This window comes from Macrobrachium nipponense, chromosome 1 (genome assembly GCF_015104395.2).
Source record: "Macrobrachium nipponense isolate FS-2020 chromosome 1, ASM1510439v2, whole genome shotgun sequence".
NCBI classification, from domain to species: Eukaryota; Metazoa; Arthropoda; class Malacostraca; order Decapoda; family Palaemonidae; genus Macrobrachium; species Macrobrachium nipponense.
The window spans coordinates 28,467,286-28,484,064 of record NC_087200.1 but is presented as its reverse complement, the minus strand read 5'-3'; the positions used below and the strand labels follow the sequence as shown (position 1 = coordinate 28,484,064).

General features: G+C 36.9%; 1 pseudogene; it reads left to right on the top strand.

The window, feature by feature from the left end:
- LOC135219182 (doublesex- and mab-3-related transcription factor 3-like) overlaps window positions 1-16,779 on the top strand; it is a 36,455-nt pseudogene that overhangs the window by 15,145 nt on the left and 4,531 nt on the right.

Here is a 16,779-nt window from a genome sequence, read left to right as displayed (position 1 = left end):
TTCTGGTACGTTATATTAGGTCAAGTGTATTCCGTTCGTACCGATCTGGTTTTTTATGTCTGCTTATTCTTTGTAAGAATGTATTGTGTTTGAAAAGCATCCATTTTGTATTGCATGTATTCTTGTCACTCTAAACTGTATTATGCAGTTACTGAATTTTTCGTGTTCGCTTTTGTCTTTTTGTCTTTCGTTTTCTACTACAAACTTATGGCAGTAATTATTCTAGCCTTTGTTTTAGATAACCTTGTCTTTTATTACGTTGCTTCAGCAATCTGCAGTCATTTATTTGCACACAAAATAGATTTGCTCCGAGGATTTTTAAAATTTGACCCTTTACCGAACGCGCCCTAACAAAGCGTACGCAATAATTTTGCTTTACTCATGATATACTATTTACCTTACTGAACGCACTCTTAACAAAACTTTATAGTCCTACTCGTCTATATTTCCTAACTGGACGCACCCCAACGAAACCTTATAATCCAACTTCCCTCGTAATTTTCCTTACTGAACACCCGATAACCGAACACATATAGTAGTACTAGCGCACCATCCCGTCGAGCCCACCACGTACTACATACCTTCCTCCGATCTCAGCGGCCCGGGAGCTTAAAGCGAATCGACGGGGTATCAAACCGTAAGGTAAAATGTATCGGAAAACATCGCTGCAGTCGCTCCACGTAGCGGAAAAGCGCTGCATGAATGGCGTCGCTAGACATGAGCGAGTAAGTGGAGGTACTGAACGTGAATCTAAAAAGCGTCTAAACTCCCGGAAAAGATGGGAGGGATGCTGGTTCTTTTGAAGATGTCGGCGTTGAGAGTAGCGAGACGAAGACGAAGAGGCAGAAAAGAGGCAAATATAAAGAGGAAGAAGAGGCAGGAAAGAGGAAGAAGACGCTGGGGGAAGGAATGGGGGGAAGAAAGCGTTCGGGAGCGCCTCTAAGTGTTTCATAACAAACTGTGAAAGATTACAGCTGACGAAGAGGAAAAGGGAAAAAGTGCCAGCGAAGATGTAACACGATCAGTAAGCGGCTCTCATCACCAGGGGTAACTTTACTCATGCGTGTGTTGGGGAGCGGAAGGGAGTTGGGGGGGGGGGGGGGTGATAGAAAAGGGGAAACAGAGGATATAGAAAGAGGCATTTCGGAAAGAGAGAGAGAGAGAAAGGGGAGGGAATAGAAAAAAGGATATCTCTTTATATGCTAAATCTGAAAAGAGGGAAGTTACTAAACCGCTTTTGAGTCTAACCGGACCAGGAAGTGAATAAACGAGAGAGAGAGAGAGAGGAGAGAGAGAGAGAGAGAGAGAGAGAGAGAGAGAGAAAAGGGTAATGAACATGAAAAGTTCTCGAAGAAAATTACTAATCGAAAATAATCTACATAGGGGAGGGAGAGTCGAAGAACGGAAATGAAAATGAGAATAGAAATAAAAATAAAAGAAGAAGAAGAAGAAGTGAGAGAGAGAGAGAGAGAGAGAGGAATTCAAATGACTGAGGTCATTTATTAATATAGCGGGAAATTCTGAGAATAAATTCATTTTTGAAAATGTTCACCTGTGGGGGGTGAAAAGCAAGGAAAGAAGAATAAGGGGAGAGAGAGAAAGAAAGAGAGAGAGAGAGAGAGAGAGCGAGTTTAGTCAGAAACTGAGATAAATTATTTTTGATTCACGGGGGGGGGAAGCAATGAGAAGAAATAGTGAGGAGAGAAAGAAGAAGAGAGAGAGAGAGAGAGAGAGAGAGAGAGAGAGAGAGAGAGAGAGAGAGGAGCTTTAATAAATTAGGTCATTTATTAATATAGCACGAAATTCCCAGAATAAAATCATTTTTCAAAAATGTCCATCAGAGGGGGAAAAAGCAAGGAAGGAAGAACATGGAGAGAGAGAGAGAGAGAGAGAAGGGAAGAAAACGATAAAATGACAATAGGTGCCAAGTTATTTGTTGGTGTTTGTTAATACTTAATGCTAAGTAGACTCCATGTCATAGATCTGTTTGAGAGTCTACACCAGTTTATTGTCAGTAAGAATTACGATGCTAAAATAATAACACTAATTATATTTGACTTGTTTTTCTAAAGAATATTAGGAGACAAAAAATAATAGCAAGAACACTATTTTGGGATGGTGTGGTTCCTTGGCCCAGTGACAATTCTGTGTAATTGTAATAATGAATTTTAAAATACTAATGATAATAATGACAGAAATTATAGTTTTTGGTCTTTTTTTGACTTGCCAGCAAATAAGTATAGATTGATTGATTGATTTTGATGCTTACCTAGCGTTAAATTTCAGACACAAACGATGCTGATAATCAATTAATCCAGAATTATATCTTGAAGTTCGCTACATACAAGTCCTGATTGGTAATTCCGTTATCATCACTACTCATCTACAGTTCAAAAACAATTAACTGCATATATATATGTAAATTATAAGTCCTGCTCACTGGAGCTAAATGATAACTTATAAATACGAATATGCGAAATTACTGTCGACATTTAGGTATACAACTCATATAGCAGATGGAAACAGTTGCTTTACAGAGAAACTATAACTTTTACTATCTATAACGTTTTCGCTCACTCGGGGAGTAAGCCTACAAACTACTTTGTTGGGGGTGGGGGTTAGGAAAGCCTGAAAAGATCTGAAAAAGGTGTTTTGCTTTGAGTTAAAGATACAGGAATTTTAGGATAAGATATTTATGATTCTTTCATTAGAATGAAAATGAAAAATATAAATAATATGCTTGTTAGACAGTACAGAAAAATGATTTGTTATAAAATATAGCGAGTTTATTTTAGATTTTAGCACGCGCCCCGTATAAGCTGGAGGTCTGATCACGCCTTGTTGGAAACGATCTTCAGTTCTTTAAAAAATCCGAATAGTTAAATATATTGATCATTTCTCCGCCGAGATTTGAACATGCTATGAAAGGAAAAGAACGTTCAATGCATAATATGTAACGTATTGTTTTTATCATTGGTGGGATGGAATAAAGCCAGTGACCCAGTTGTGAGGGCGTTAATGTAAAAGTAAGGAGGTAAAGGAAAACAGGAAAGTACAGCAGGATACAAGTTAGCAGGACTGACCCAATTGTGTGTGTGTGTGTGTGTTTTTTTTTCTTTTTCTTTTTTTTCTTTTTTTTCTTCTTTTTTTAAGATTTTGCTGTGATCGACGATGCGTTGTAAAATAAACCTTATTTGAATGAACGTGAAACAAGTGCCTTCCAATAACTTTTCTTTACAAGTGAATATGTTGCGATACGCCTATATATAATATATATATATATATATAGTATATATATATATATATATATATATATATATATATATATATATTATATATATATGTGTATATATATATATATATATATATCTATATATATATATATATACACACACACATACTATTACATTTCTATATATTGACAGATCAAGAGACTGAGGGAGCAATGTAGGGTTATTTATTCAATAACCTGTCTACTGGAAACAAGGGCGTCATTTGGGGGGACTGGGACCGCATTTGCCCCCTCAAGACACTGATGCCCCCCAACCCCACCCGGAAGACTTGGTTTGCCCTAGCCTTTGAAATAATAATAATAATAATAGTAACAACAGTAAGATTCAGCACAAAGCGAATCTTATATGACTTCAAAATGCTCAACTATTATTCCTCCAAGCTTCGCTCGCCACCCCACCCATACTGTAGTAGATTCACATCAACCGTTCATCTGATGTCTAGCCCAGTCTCTTACGACGCTCCTGATTCGTTGTTGATAAGCCAATTACAGGGCTGGAAACTCACTTCATCTCCAGAGAGTTTACAGGGGTAGGATCTATGTTCCACCTCTCCTGAGGGATACTTTTGAAAGACGTATCCCTCAGGGGAGGTGGAAAATACATCCTGCCTATGTGACTTCTCTCGAGAGACTGAGAGTTTCCAGGCCCGTGATTGGCTTATCAACAGCCAATCAGGAGCGTCGTAAGGGAATAGCCTAGACATCAGATGCACGGTTGATGTGATTCTACTTTATACAAGTTCTAAACCTTTGCCTCCTATACCGTCTCCACTCGGGTCTCGCCTCCGACATAAATCTAAAATGACGCCATCGACAGGAATTCAGCCGATAAGAATATTTAACACACACCGGCATTCTAGTTCGAGCAAAGAATGCACCAAAGGGGATCTTTCGCCGTAGCCAATAAAACTACGATGACGTCATCGTCCATACTTATCCCGGTGGTACTCGGTGATGAATCACATCATGACAGGGGCCAAGATGGTGGCGCTTTCTGTAGATTTGGGAGTAACGAAAATGATAATTGTAATTTAAATGACTTTGTATTATGTGTGGTAGAGCCACATTGGCTTTTAAGGATATGAGAAGAGAATTTTGAGGCTTCGAAGGCCCAATTTTTTTTTTTTTTTTTTTTTTTTTTTTTTGGCCATGCCCTACCTAATCACTAAAATCCTGATGCCCCTAGTGGTGATATACTATAATTCTTATATTCACGTGGAGGAAGCCTAAATGTCTATTAACTTGATACGCCCCACGTTGGGAACCGCTAGACTCTAAGGAGTATAATTGCTTCAGATAGATTTCATCAGAATCTTCCTATACTATAATGGGCGTTATTATCTGTCCGTCCGTCTGTCATTCAATCACGGCCAAACGACTGGTCCGACGAGCATGAAACTTGACAGGGTTATAGTGGGGACCCCTAAGATGGTTTATAATGGGGTTTCATCCTACCTCTCCCCTCTCCGAAGGGGGTGGTGGTAAGAAGGGATTGCTTGAAACGAGGGTAGACTTAGTTACTTTACGAATTTATCTTACATAATTTCTGTATACATATGAGTTATCATTTGGAAAAGAATACTTTAGGATAAACATCAATGACATAATAGTTAAAAAAACACTAGCGAGTCACTTATATGAAGCAGCAGATGACTATGCTTTTAGTAAGGATTGGTAACTTGCTAGTAATAATAATGATGGTACTGTATATCATGGTTGTAGTTACGACAACAAATCTCGAAAGAACAGGTGAAATACAATACGTGTCACTACTCGAGACCTTCTCTTTCATCCTACAATACACTTGAAAAACTGTAATAAAAAAAAAATGAAGAGAGAGAGAGAGAGACAAAAAACAAAAAAATGTATATCGGACCGACGACGCATCGAAAGAGTAATTGTACAAACACGTTATCGGATGTAATGGGAGACGGACGAAGCGTTAAAAAACAGTTCCCTGTCATTCCAAACGAGACCTAAGAGAGAGAGAGAGAGAGAGAGAATTAGCAAGAGATGGCATCGAGGAGCGGGTGTTTATACGACTATGGAGTCTATAGTGGCATGCGCCCAGGAACCAGCGAGCGAAAGCAAGCCGCGCCCACCTGTCGGTAATGGGCGCCCTGTTTACACTCGGGCTCGAGGGCGACTTTCATGTGCCATTTCGCTACGCTAACCAACACCTTCTTTCCTCCTCCTCCTCCTCCTCCTCAGGCTATTTAGGGGTTTGGGAGGGATTCTTTTCTTCTTCTTTCTCGTCTTCTTCTTCTCCTTCTTCTTGCTCGTGTCTTCTATGAAGGAAGACGAGAAGATGATTGTGAGAAAAAGAATGATGATGGGGATGTGTCGAGTTGAAGATTCATCAGTGAGGACAATGAAGATCATGGTTTATGAATTCAAGCTTCCTCTTCGTCTTTCTTGGTGTTTTTTTCAAAGAATAATAATAATAATAGAGAATGGCAGAATTAAGCGAGTTGATTTTATATATTATTTTCTCTATTTTTCTTACAATCCGCTTCTCTGTCTCAGCGATTTTCCTGAGTAACTGGCCTATATTCATATTGGGAATTTCTAAAGATTGCAAAAATGCTGATGGTGAGCTTTTATTCAAAAAGGATTCTGGTATACTGGTATGAACAGCATAGGATCTCAGGTCCAGGTCAAGCAGGGGTCGTAATTAGTGCTGGTTTTATTCCGGATGCGTAGGTCAATTCCAGGTCGTCTTTGAATTACAGCTGCAGTTGGTAGTGGGTATTGTTGGCATTCAAGCGACGTTTCGACCTCTTCTCAGGACATCTTCTAGACGAGTCAGAGGAAGGACTGTAGGAAGAGAGTCTGGTTGTCGGTATTTAACAGTATATGTCTAAAAGTGGATCTTTTACCAAAGTAATAATAATAATAATAATAATAATAATAATAATTATAATAATAATAATAATAATAATGATGATGACGATAAGAAGAAGAAGAAGACAAAGAAAGTGAGCGCAAAGATAAACACGCAAAAAAAGAACTAAATGAAAATAAAGGAGTGATAAAGCGTAGAAAGGTGTTCGATATTTGGTTTAGGTTAAGATTGCTTATGCCAGCACAAGCATTGCCCCAAGGGTAGCAAAGTGTGAAAGAGAGAACGAGGCCTAGTGTGGACCTTTGGGCTTGTCAAACCCGACAGAGACGATGTTACAAGGGCTTCCGTTTCCTTGCTGGATTCTTCTTTAAAGGAAAAATTTGATGATACAAGTGGAATAAAAGGAGAGATAACACGGAGCGTTAAACAACAAAATGTAACATATTAATTCAAAATGTCACAAAAATAAACAAAATTTATTAATTCAAAATGTAACATAAATAGAAAAAATGTTTTAATTCATAATGTAAAGGAAATTAGAAATAAAACATCTCTATTAATTCAAAATGTAAGAAAAATAAAAATGAAATTTTATTAATTCAGAATGTAAGAATGTAAGAAAAATAGAATAAAAAAACATTTTTATTCTTTCAAAATGTAAGAAAAACAAGAAAAAATTTATTAATTCAAGATGTAAGAAAAATAGAAAAAAAAATTTAATTCAAAACGTAAGAAAAATAGATGAAATGTATTAATTCAAAATGTAAGAAAAATAGAAAAAAAATTGATTCAAAATGTATAAAAATAGATGAAAAATTTATTATTTCAAAATGCAAGAAAAAAACTTTTATTTATTAATGATGAAGGTTTGTTGAATAAAATCATTATTTAACAATGGAAACAGTTAAAAAATCATTAATCAATTCGTTCGGGAAACTCCAATCGTTTCTCTGTTAAAGAGAAACAAAAAAGAGAGGAACCAGCAAACACACCCAAAAAAACACCGCTAACGATGTATAAATGGAGGAGATTGGAAGAGATCGAAAGAACACACAAGAAACGATAATAATGATGAAGATGACAAGCTTATTTTTCGGAGGAGAAAGTCAACGGACGTTTAAATGAAGGATCGAGTCTATTTTTTTTTTTTCTTTAAAGTGACGATCGGTGTAGGTGATTCATGAGGTTGCAGAGCACAAAAGATTTGAGGGGGTTTGGGGTGACTAGGTGGGAAAAAGGGGTGGGGAGGGGGTTAGTTTGGGGGATACAAAGAAGTGGGAGGAGGAGGATGAGATAATTTTTTTTACCACTATCTTTGAAACATCTTAATGAATGTTTGTGTTGTGGGAACTTCGTATGGTCTCTTATAGCTTAAGCTCTTTTGGGGACTCGATCTTGTTGTTCGACTTTGCCTTTTATTTTTTGTTGATTTACTTTTTTTTATACATTTTCATAGACTATGCAGTCGTTGTAATGTCTTTGTTATGTAAGAGACAGATTTGTCTTCGGATAATGTTTCTACATCGGTTTTGATAGGGAGAATGACCTTTGAAGTTAGTGAATAGAATTAAACATTTGTTTTGGGTACAGTTAGCATATTGGTTGCAGAATATATCAAGCATGAAATTTGTAAGAAACTATAGTTTTACCGTAGGCAGTAAGTTTGCTTCATGTACCATTTAAGGATTATTTCCGTTATATGCATATATGGTAATTAATTACAATTCTGCGCATTTATTCAAGCAGAAAATAAGGTTTATATTATTTTTCTTATATGTGCATTCGTAGGAAGATGAATATTACACTTATCAAAATACTTATCACTTAGATAACCAAGTACATTTATAAATTGCTTTTATACAATTGCTTTTCTAAAGATACAAGATCAGCAAGGCTAAATTTATTCATTACGCATAGAAGTTCACTCTCGACGTCGTTCGGAAGTCACGTAAAGCCGTTGGTCCCGTTGCTGAATAACCTCTGGTTCCATGTAACGTAAAAACACAATACAAACAAGACAAACAAACAAACAAGTTACACATAAAAAAAAACCGTCTCATGTACATAACACTGTGCTGTGCTTTACTGATACTACGTACTACTACTATAAAATAATAGTGATAATGATTATATCATTATAATAGCAAAACCAGTAACAAAAACATCAATAAATAGCTAATAACTATATAGTAAGTGGGTAAGAAGAGAACCAGTCGCCCATCACAGTGAGAAGTTAGAAGTCAGGGACGGCGAGAAAGTGAAGGGCACCGGAAGAGGAACGGATGGGGCAGACCCATCTGCTCTTTTGTCATTACTTCTCAAAGCCTCACTGCAAGAACATAACATGATAAAATTAGGTTATAAAACTCGAATGAATGAGAAGAGGAAATAAATTTGCAAGAATCAGTGAAACAAATGTCCAAAAGAAACTGCACAATTATAAGAAACACCCAAAACGTAATAAGTTAGAGAAAGAAATTGTAGAACGTAATACGAAAATGAAATAAACAACAAAAACTCACAGAAAACATCGAAAACATAAGGAAAATGAGAAAAAATAAAAGAGATTGTTTGTATTAAGCAAATGAAACACTAAACAAAAACAAGAAAAATGTTATACCAAACTCATAAACCATTAAAACGGCTCCTTTAAAAATGTAAAATAAAACTAAAAAATAAATAACTAAATAAATAAATAAATGCATTATAAGCGTATGAAACACTAAAGAAAAAACGAGGAAAAAGTTATACCAAACTCATAAACCATTAAAATGGCAGAAAAAAAACACGCATATCTCCTTAATCTTTGAAATTAAACCAGAAACGATTCACGTCAGTCGTTTACAAATCATCCTTAAAAAAAATTAAATAAAACTTAAAAATAAGAATAAACAAATAATGAAGAAATAAATAAATAAACGTGCAAGTATAAAACCATCACTCGGAAGTCAGACTGATGATTATCTTGACGTCTAGCGGGGAGGTATGAGCACAGTACTGCTAGTAGTGGGAGTAGTAGAGCTAATAGCAGCAGTAGTAGAGCAGTAGCATGTCGTAAGGGTAGGGGTAGGGCTGCTAGTAGCGCTGGGTATCTTCAGTGCCCGTCATAATCTGGCCAGACATCTGAGGATAGGCTTTCGTATTTTGCGTCGAGATGTTCGCAACAGATAATATAAGAGAACCACTATTTTTCTTTTCTCCTTTTCTATGTTGTTTTTGTAAATTTTTTCATCATTATCCCTCTTCTTTCTTTATTTCTTTCTTTCTTTTCTTCCACTTCCCTTTTATCATCATTACCCCTCTTCTTTCTCTCTCTCTCTCTCTCTCTCTCTCTCTCTCTCTCTCTCTCTCTCCCCTTCTTTCTTTCTTTCCTTTTTTCTTTCCTTTTCATCCATTTCCATTCGTTCTTTCTTACTTCCTTTCTTTCTTTTCCTCCACTTCCATTTTATCCCCATTATATCCCTCTTCTCTCTTTCTCTCTCTCTCGCCTCTCTCTCTCCTCTCTCTCTTTCATCTCCCCTTTTCTTTCCCTTTCTTTCCTTTTTTCTTTCCTTTTCATCCATTTCTATTCGTTCTTTCTTACTTCCTTTCTTTCTTTTCCTCCACTTCCATTTTATCATTATTATCCCTCTTCTCTCTTTCTCTCTCTCTCTCCCCTTCTTTCTTTATCTCACTCTTTCTTTCTCTCCTTTCTTTCCTTCCTTTTTCTTCTTTTTCATCCACTTCCATTCATTCTTTCTTTCTTCCTTTCTTTCTTTTTCTTCCACCTACATTTTATCATTTTTATCATTATTATCCCTCTTCTTCCTTGATCTCTCTCCTTTTTTTCCTTTCTTTCTCTTCTCTCCTTTATTTCTTTATTTTTCACCCACTTCCATACCAGTATCATCATCATTCCACTTTTTATTATCGTTATTCTGATTTATTTCTGGTTTTATCTTTTCCATCACCATTATCCTTCTTTCTTTCCATCTTTCTCTCCGCCTTCCTCTTCCTTATCGTCGTCGTTGTCATCATCGTATTTCTTGTTCACACTCTAATTTCTTTGCTTATTTTACCTTCTTCTCTTCTATCGCTTTCACCTCTGCATTCTTCTTATTTTTTCTCCTTTCTGCTCACTCTCAGCGTCTTTTTCCACATGATCACCATCTTCATCGTTGTATTTTTCCTTATTCTCATTCTTGTTTCTTCCTTTTTTATTTCTCCTTTTCTTACATTTTTCATCATCATCATCACATTCTTATTTCAACATTATTTCTCTATGTTTTCTTCTTCCTCCGCTTCCTCATCCTCCTCCGTATTTTATCATTATTTTCTTTCTTTCTCCTCCACCGCTTTATTCTTATTTCATTTTTCTGTACCCATATCGTATCAATTCACTCTACTGTGACTCATGTAGGCCTTTATGTAGTCATTTACGCACATGATATATATATATATATATTATATATATATATATATATATATATATATATACATATATATATATATATATATATATATATATATATATATATACATCTATATATACATATATAATATATAGATATATATATATATATATATATATAATATCTATATCTATATATATATATATATATACTATATATATATGATGGTATATATATATATATATATAATATATATATATATATATATATAATATATCGTTTGAAGTTGCAGCTGTAGATCTGGCACCCACGACCCTCTTTCTTCTTGCGAACTGTGTCATGTAACTTATACAGCGTATCAAAGAAAACAATTATATATCATACTGTGTCAACGGTCTGGGAATCACCACTGAATACTGTGCTGTAGAAAAAATCTAATATCAAGAGACTAAGCCATTCGACCGCCTAATGAGACTTTCTCTCTCACCAAACAGACAGCAGGCTTCAGAAAACAGAGAAGGCAGCAGCGCCACCCCCTCCGGCTCGGTGACCGCCAGTAGTACCACAACTACAACAGTGACTTCGGAAACCTCGTCCGCAGGAGCTCGTCAAGAGTCACAGGCGACCTTAGCTGCCAGGGCCAAGCTGAAGTCAGCAGAGGCTCTGTTAGCCCAGAAGAGGCTCTATCAAAGACACCTCAGGTCCTTACAGCAGTCTGCACTGGCCAGAGATCTAATGAGCAGTAAGTGAAGCTTTATTTTTCGTTTTCTGAGGTATACTAGGCCTAGCCCACGAGTTTGGTGTCGTTGCCAGGTATTGCCATGTATAGTAGGCTGTCGCTCCCCAGTACTTAGGCTGGGACAACAGCCGGTAAAAATTTTATCTTAGATCTTTTGGCAACTGTAGCATTCTGTAGCTAAGATCTTAGCTTACAGTATTAACCTTCAAAAAAAGAAAAAAACGCTTTTACTAAGCATCTGTAAGTGAATGACTTTTCTTATTGTTGTTATTATCAAGACCACTGTAGACAAAAGGGTCAAATTCAGTTTGATAAATGTAAATAAAGAAAGGGAACAAGAGAAAAGGCTAACCATGAAAAAAGGGCTTAATTTTTCTTCCTTATTAGACGCAAACACATTTCATTCTCACTGGATGACGTTTTAGTACAAAGACAAGTTTCATAGTGATTATGTACAAGTTGAAAATTTCGCTAATCAAAAATGAAATAGAGGAAACACAGCCATTAATTTTATAGATGGCTGAATTTCTTTCATCTCAACTTACGATTGTTTGACTATTTACCAGTGGTGTCCACTTACGCTATTATCTTCATTTGGCTGCCTGTAATTTTACTGGCTTCCTTCTCTCTCCCTTTTTAGCTTTCACTCAGCCTATCTGAGTATACCTATCTATGCATTTTTCTTTATTTCCTCTGCATCCTCTGATTATCTGCATATACATATGTGCCTGTGTCCCCCCCCCCCCTCCTCTCTCTCTCTCTCTCTCTCTCTCTCTCTCTCTCTCTCTCGGGCGGAAGAGGCAACCTACGAAACTGCCGTCTGGGCAACGGCGTAAAACAAGGGCCTCCTCTGTGCCCCGATTCGTAACTTTACTCTGGTCTTCCTTTCTCTCTCTCTCTCTCTCTCTCTCTCTCTCTCTCTCTCTCTCTCTCTCTCTCAGTACATTCGGCCCACATCCACACGCCCACCAGTCAAACCGTACGCCCACCTCTCTCCCGCTCTCCCTCTCTCTCTCTCTCTCTCTTCCTCTAACCCACCCCACTGCGCGTCAGTATGACTTAAGAAGCAATTCGCGAGATTACCTGCAACGCTTCGTTGAAATATCATAAGAAGCGAAGGTTTCCAATTTCAAGGACGTGCTTTGTAGCCCCTCTTGCAGTAAGAAGTCTCAAGTAGCCTGTTTTGGATTCCCTTTTTTTTTTTTTATGGCAGCATCGCACAGAAGCCTTTTTGAGAGACTGTCCTTTCCAATTTTAAAGGCAAGAGTGGTAGTGGCCACTTGCAGTCATAAGTCTAGCCACTTCCACGTCTTTCAGCAAGGCACAACATCCTCTCATAAGTTTTGCTTCGCATATTTCAAGTTTAAAATCTATTCTTCTGCAATGAAGAAAAGGCTTTTCTTTTCTTCTTTTCTAGTCTTATTTCACATGTGATCTCAGTCTTACATACGAGTTTTTCTACAGAATCTATAGAGATTCTTGCACAGCTGTTGTGCCTTCGCAGCAGTGAAGGAACGGCGAATCAACAAAATACTAGATCTCTCTTCTTACTCTCTTCTCTCGTGACACTAGTGAATGAAACTTGTTCTTCATTCATAAAATACTACCAGGGGGTGAATGGGAGACAAGCGGGTTGTAGATTTATGTCAGGGTAGTGTAGTGTGGACAGCAGCCTTCAGGGAATCAGAGAGATTATTCTTGCAAACTTCTTGCGGAAAAATAAAAATAAATGGTAGTTATGATAAGTTCCAGTAGATGATCCGTCATCCCTCAGCATAAGAAAGAAAATTTGCATTTATTTGTTTATTTTGTATAAATCTAATAGCTGTATATTTATTTGAGATCCAAGATTATTTCTGTTTCACGCATATGTCTTGAACAGTAGTTGAAAGTCCGCTATCCATTGACATGACGCATCACCATTCGTAGTCTTCAAAAAAAAAAAAAAAAAAAACCATTTCCTCCTCCTCATACTAATATAAGTCATCATCATCATCATCATCTCATCATCATCATCATCATCATCAAGCAATAACTTCCTCGCATCGAATTCAAGAACAAATGGCTCATTGTTTCGCAAAAGTGAAAGGATATCGAGAGATTCTGAGGTGAGAAACCCGAAGGAGAAACAATACTACCGATTGTTCTTGGGGGGATTTCCTCATCCCCGAGGGTAGAAAGAAGTAAAGAGACAAAGAAGAAAGAAGAAGTGTTGGTCTCAAGCTGAGGAAAAGAGGAGGGGAATCTGAAAACATAAAAGAAATCAAATAAAAGTTACTGGTTCTTATCGGCTTTGAATGAGGCGACCACAGGTGAGCAGACTGCATCCTACGACGCCACAGAATCCTCAGCCCATCAATCATCTCGAAAAACCGCATAAAAATTGCTTCCTCTGTCAACTTGTTGACCTTCCGTCTGGGGAGGATCAGACGAGAGACATGTTTGTTTACCCAAAAGGTAGTCGCTAAGCACTTGAAAACTACTTCATCTTTATCTCGATCGTGTTGACCCAATGCGATACCTAACCCTCGCTGTTCTTGTACCCCAAACAGTGGGGGCACTTGTGCTTCGTGCCCCAGGCTTAGTCATTATTGTTATGATTACTCATAATGCGAGTGTTACGCAACCGGCCACAAAGGCCGTTAGCTGGTCACCTTGTATTCAGAGGATGGGAGTCCCAAGTGAGGGACAAAGGTAATAGCTTCACTAAGATATACAATATCTGAGCTCATTCTGTGAAACTGGATAGAGATATAATCCATAAACAAAAACAGATAAATGGACAAATATATACACGGAAAACGTGTACAAATATACCTGAGGGTAACCTCTCTCACAGGCTCTGGCACAGCTCAGGAGACGGAGTGGTAGCTGGCACACAAGAAACTGAAAACGAGCGTAGGCTGAAGTATAAGCAACGGCTAAAGAAAAGAAAAGACGAGAGAGAGAGAGAGAGAGAGGAGAGAGAGAGAGAGAGAGAGAGAGAGAGAGCTCTTTTAATCACAGAACAAACAAGAGCTCCACCGTACTTCCGTTCGCTTACAAAGTGCAAGCAAGCACAGAACTGTCCGCAGTGTTTCTTCAGAAAACTCCTTCGTCTTCGTTCGATAGCAGAGATCCAAGAAAGCGGTGCATTTGTTTGCTTGTGATTTCAGTGCAGGTGAGTTCACGTTATCTTTTCAAGGCTGAGAAAAGAAGGAGAAGATTAAAGAGAAAAACAAAACAAGAGGAAATGAGGAGTAACGTGAGATTCGTTCACCTACCCTCGATCTCTGACTCATGAGTAAAGGAGAGAGTGAGAAAAAATAACACCTTCATTGCACAGTTGGTCTATTCTCGTCGTCGTTGCTATGAGAGGGAGTGTCATTTTGAATTGGTGTTCCTGGTTTCTTATTCTTGTATCGAGAAAGCACAGGAGTTGCTGGAACAGGCAGTTGTAAGTGTCGCTTGATCATTTCCGATTACGAAGAAGAGCCTCAGAATCTTGATTCGTTTGGGAAAATATCTAAAAATATATTAATGTATGCAGCTAAATCTGTTTTGAGTTCCTGAAGGATTTCAGAAACAAAAGAACATATTTTTCTCTCTAGAATTAAAAATGAGAATTCGAGTCGTTAGATGTATAGTTTGCACAAATCACAATTCATATACATGATACATGACGAGCATATGGAAGTGGTTTCACCTACCGAAGGATTGATTGCATGTCAATAGAGTCCCATTTTCTTGAAAAACATTCATTATATAATATATGTATGTATATATATATATATATATATATATATATATATATATATATATATATATATATATATATATATATATATATATAAATGACGTCGGTTGCTGCAAATTATCTTACATCACGTAATTGTTTGAGAGAAATGAAAATGAACGACAAGTTTATCTGAATCTGAGCTAAGAATTTGACAGCATCCCGATTCATTAAAGGATCATGAGAAAACAGAAATTTCTCTGTAAGAAATAAGGAATTTTAACATTTTTATCTTAGTGGAGGGCACCAGATTAATGGATTTCTCTGTTTATGAAGGGGCATTATATTGGTCATTATTTTTGGATGACCGTCGTTACTGAGACGCCAGTTAGGATATTTATGGTTGGACAATAAGGAAACATCAAGTTTGTTATTATTAGTGTCATTATTATGATCTAAAATGAAGGAACGTTCACATGGACGCGCTTATTAGGTGTAAAATAACACAATACAGAATGCCGTATATAATAAAAAAGAAGAGAGAGAGAGAATAATACAAGAAATTACCACTTCCTACTCTCAAAAGACGCAGATAGTTCGCAAAATATTGCCTCTGTATCTCAAAATATGAAAAATACGGACATAGTTAACTATTCGTCCTTTTTTTTTTATTATTGTTTTCAAACACAGGGGCGAAAATTAATGAAAAATTCTAACAGACGGTTTGGCCCGTTTCTTTTATTTCACATCATCACTTCACGTGTTAGCAACAACTGTTCCCATCTCCAAAGCGGATATGAGTTTTAGGCAAAATATTGATCTTCGGTGCACGCTGCTGCAAAGCCCCGTTTGGACTCGGGTAGAGCGGGGGCGGGGAGTGGAGAGGAGTGGAGAGGAAATAGGGAATGATCGTATTTGGTATCACTTCTTCGTAATTACAGGGATTAATCTTCGGTGGTTTGGGCATCTTCGCCAACGGGCATTGGGACTTCAAGTCACGTTCGCTTCATAACGAAGCTTCGAAACGGTCTAGGGATATGTTCGCTTAGACGCAATGAACAGAGCTAACGAACATTTGATGGAGAGAAAGGTTGGTTGGGTGAAATTGATGAACTGAACGCGCCTCCAAGTCTCATTCGCGGGAGGTTTGTGGTGGATTCATCGATGCTTCTGAAAACTATAATTTCTGATGAATTTCACGGAAAACTGGAATCCGTTTAACTCGGCAACAACTTCTGGAATATGGAATCTTTTAGTTTATTGAAATTAAAAATAATGGAGCGTCGGAATATATTTGGGTAATTTAAACTGAGCCTTTCATTTATTAAAGCGAATTTAACAAATTTAGGAGCCCATAAACGTATTTCAGAAGAATTTTTTTTTTTTGTTTTGAAAAGGGAAAGGGAAATTCTTAAGACATTTAAATAAAAACATGCGGACGTGTGCATGTGTGTATGTATAAGACTGCATGACTGATTAATATATATATATATATATATATATATATATATATATATATATATATATATATATATATGTATGTATGTATTATATGTAAGTATATATAATTTACATATATTAATTATTATATATATTCATATATATAGTACATATATGTATGTATAACCACTACAAGGAGAAATAAAAAGGATTTTAAATCATAGTCGGTTTAGGATTTATTGCGAAGCCACTCTCAGAGAATATTAGGGGTGTAGATATGAAAATTATGCATCAAGGTGTACACACACACCACACACATATAGGTATATATTATATATATACATATATAAATAAAGG